Source organism: Panthera uncia, chromosome D2 (assembly GCF_023721935.1).
Source record: "Panthera uncia isolate 11264 chromosome D2, Puncia_PCG_1.0, whole genome shotgun sequence".
NCBI lineage: Eukaryota > Metazoa > Chordata > Mammalia > Carnivora > Felidae > Panthera > Panthera uncia.
Genome location: NC_064818.1, coordinates 45,744,259 through 45,748,452, shown reverse-complemented (window position 1 = coordinate 45,748,452; position 4,194 = coordinate 45,744,259).

The window sequence follows — 4,194 nt, the reverse complement described above, 5'->3', positions numbered from 1 at the left end:
AGAGAGAATCCCAAGCAGACTTCTCGCTGTCAGCACAGAGCTCTACTGGGGGCTCCATCTCACAAACCGTGAGGTCATGACCTGAGTGGAAACCAAGAGGTGGAGGCTCAACTGACTGAGCTCCCCAAGCTCCCCAAGACAATGTTATATATTTTTTAATTTTTTAAATGTTTATTTATTTTTGGGAGAGAGAGAGAGAGTGAGCGAGCTGGGAAGGGGCAGAGAGGGAGACATAGAATCCGAAGTAGGCTCCAGGCTCGGAGCTGCCAGTACAGAGCCGGACCTGGGGCTCGAACTCAGAAACTGCGAGATCATGACCTGAGCCAAAGTCGGACGCTTAACCGAGAGCATGCAGCTTTACAGGAGATAAAAGGGAAACTATCCTCCCATGCACACAAACGGCTGCCTATTTTCTGGTACATTTTCCTTAGTGTTCGTTCAAGGCCACTGGGATTCAGGGACTCAACAGCGTACCAGGTACCCCAGCCATCCGGAGTCGTCTGACCCCCGTGGTCTTCCGGATCTTCGCTTTTCCGGGCCCCGGAGGCTTTGGGTTGGCCTGGGCCGCCAGCACCGCGGACAGCGCCACGGGTGCAGGGGCGGGGCGTACACAGTGACGCCACGACGCGCGGAGTCTCGGGGCGCGCGCTCCCGAGCGGCAGGCGCCACAGCGTCACGTGACCCAGGTAATTGGCTGGGCTAGCAGCTCACCCCCTGCGCGCAGCCCCTGACTTGCAGCTTCCAGGACTGCGCTGCCGCGCGGACCCGACGGCCCGGTGAGCGCGGCTGCCTCGCCACTCCGGGTCCCTGCGCCTCCTCTTCTCCTGCCGTCTTGGGGGGCGGCCCCTCTGCTCCCCTGTCCCGGGGCGCCGCTGCACTGGGTCCTGAGCCAGGCCCCGTCGGGGGTGGTGGGAGAGGGAGTGAGCGTGACCTTGGCTCCGCCCTTATCTGGCCAAGGCCTCTCCAAGGACCCCCAGCCCTTCGCGCACGTTCGACCCTGTGAATGCAGTGTTTTGCGTGAAGGAGTGACTTGCTAACGGTGGGGTTTCAGGCATCAGCGTGGGTTCTTCAGCTCAAAGACTGCATACTGTCCATGCTGCCTTTCGTGGCCTTGTGGGGGGAGGGAGGCGGTGTGAGCTGCTGATCGTCACCCTCAACAGGCCAGGCTTTGGAGGGCTGCCGAGCTGGGGATGGGGAGGGTCCAGCGTTAGGTGCCTGGCGGGACACACCAGGCAGTTTCCAAGTCTGAGGACCTCGTGGGGGCAGGGCCCTTACAGAAAGCTTTAACCAGGGTCTCTGCTTACAGATGAGGAAAATGAGACCGTGAGAGAGGCCGGGAGGGGAGTGAGGTCGCAGTCAGCTTGGGAAGTGCTTCTCCCGTACCCCGAGAGATGTTGGGGGAGACGGGAAGGTTCAGCGGGGTACAATGGGCATAAACCGGACCTTAAGGGCCCCATTCTGACCCCCCTCCACCATGGGCCCAAGCCCGCCCTTGCGTCCCCTTCCCTGCGACTCCTCCCCACACATACCACAGCCTCTTGGAACAGGTCCTGACTACCTTTGTACTTTTATAACCTCTGGGCTTTAGCTCAGGCCCTTTGTCTCTGCCAGTGAAATAAGCACACCCCTCCCTGCCCTGCTTCCTACCTTGGAGTCTGCCTTCTCTTGGGTTCAGCAAACTAGGGAAAAGCCCACCCAGTTCTTAGAATGTGGGGCCAGAGTAGGCCTGCAGCATTGCCAGTCCAGCCTCCATTGCTGCCTGGCTTCAAGGTCTTGGGGAGGGCCCTTCCCCTCTTTGGATCTCTGTTAACTCATCTTAACAATGGACATACTGCAGGAGGAGTCCTCACCAGCACAGCCCAGACAGGGCCTTGCATGTGGGAGGCTTCCTGGACAGCATGTGTGCAGTTGTTATGGTTGTGGGGTTGGGGGTGGGGATGGTACTGACCTTGTCCCTAGAGAAGAGACCCCCAAGAGTTGCCCCGAGCAACCTACCTGTTTTAGTCCACTGGGGACTGGGCTGGGCAGAGGGTCCACAGCATGCCTGACTGACTCTTTGCTGTCGCCTTCGCCTGTGTGGACAGGACCTGGTAGGGTTGGCTGGGGCTCTGGCTCCAGATACTGAGGTTGGTTCTGTCTCCAGCCCTCCAGGGTTCCTGGGTCCTCAAGCCCTGCTGGGATGGGGGCAGGGGTAGCCAGCTGGCTGCCTTGCTACCAGGCCAGGTGAAGGTCATAGCAGTGTCCAGCAGCCACTCCAGACCATTCAGTGTTTGTGAAACATGGTATTCCTGTACTAGGCCACGCTGGACACAGCCAGTCTTTGTCACTGCCACCCTGAGCCATCCCATTCCCCTGTGAGGGTGGGGGTGGGTGCTGGCAGAGAGAGCACTTCTGGCTGTTGCTATTGGAAAGGGCATGTCATTCTGAGAAATCTGGGTTTACATCCTGACTCTCTAGTGAGGAGGGTACAAGTTCTGGAACCATACTGAGCCCCATCACTCACCAGTTTCCCTTTTATAATGTGGGGCTAATCTAAGTGCCCACCACATGAGATTGCTGAGAGGGTTAAATAAGCACAGTGCCTACCCCAGAGTCAGTGCTCACAGTCTGTGTGCTTTTATTTTTATTCCCACAATGGATGGTCTTGGTGTCTGGTTTCCTTTGCCTTAGAATGGGGATGATAGAGCTTCTTGGCTTGTTTAGATTCTTCTGATGTTCTAGGCCAGTATGTCCTATGTCTCTCCATCATTGCCCAGAGCCGTATGGGCAGGGTCAGCCCTGTATTTGCCTAGGGACAGTCAGTAGTAGAGCAGGGGTTGGGACCCTGGCACTCTGATCCCAGAGCCCATGCCTTGAACCCCAACCCAGCACCTGGAGAGGTGCTGTTCTAGGGAGATCTAGCCCCTAATGGCCCTTGCTCTGGAACCTGGACTCATCAGCTGGTGGGGGTGGGCATGTGGGAAGCTTGGGGCACTTGGAGCTCAGGTTCCAGCTGAACCCACCCCCTTCCTCCCTTCACTGGACTATATTTTTGCTTTTTAATTTTACTCTGTTTAGAGTTCCTGCTGGTTGCCCTGAGGAGCCTACTTTCCCTCGCTTGAGAAGACCACCCTCTTTTCTTTACCGCAAGTGAGTTTGGAGGGAGAGAGGGAGGAAGCAGGATGGAAGGGCTTATAGAAGGGCCAGCCAGATAGTTCTGGAGACTTGGTTGAGCTGATGGGTGGGGGTAGGGTGGGGGAATCCTGTCTAGGGGCATTGGCTCAGGACCAGATAGGACCTGGGAGTCAGTTTTGCCCCAGAAGGCATGTTTTCTGGGACTGAGCTGTGCAAGGGGAAGCAGGCTCCTGCTTGTGTGGCCTCTGGTGGGGTGACTCTGGTGTTGTACCCCACTTACAGGCTGGGATTCTCTGGGCAGAAGCGTGTTGATGAGGATTCAGGGGAAGCTGTTCTGTGTCCAGGCAGTACCAGGCTGGAGCAGAGGAGGGGCCTCTGCTCACACTGGTGGAGATGGGGGTAGGGGAACGGAGGTCCTACTTTACAAATCCTGTGTATGGGGAGGTGGCCTTAGTGGACCCTGCCAAGCTCCCATATTGCCTGGAGAGGGAGCCCCAGGGCTTGCCACTGTGACCACTTCTGGTCACAGGGACCAGAGACCCAGCAGTGCATGGGCCCCCTGAGATGGTGTAGCTCAGTCAGCCCCCCTTTCTTCAGGCTTTTTCCCGAGCAGCCATGGTACACCCAGCCCATGAAGGACTCCCCTGCTCGAGTTCCAGGGTGGCCAACTGCGTGGCTCGCTCCTTCTTGGGTGTACTGCCTGCACATGCCCTGTGACCCACACAGTGGGCTCTAGGACCTTGGCTGAGTGCTTCCTTTGGTAGGACCCTAGTGATAGTTGCTACATCAGGCTTAGGGGGATAGCAGAGAGGGAATGTGGGCTGGGTGGGTGGGCTCAGCAAGACTGGGGCTCAGAATGCTGAATAGCTGTTGGTGAAGTTAATTGAGCTGTGACCTACCACTAGGCAGTGAATCCGGGACTCCTGGCAGACTGTTCCATTTTCTCCTCTGTCTCATCAATGCCTAGCTCAGGGCCCCCTGCTCAGTAGAACCAAAAATACCAGATGAGTGAATGGTGGCTGCCAGAGCCTTTGTCCTGGTCCTGTGGTTTTTACCTCTCCCTCATTGCCTGTGTCCAGA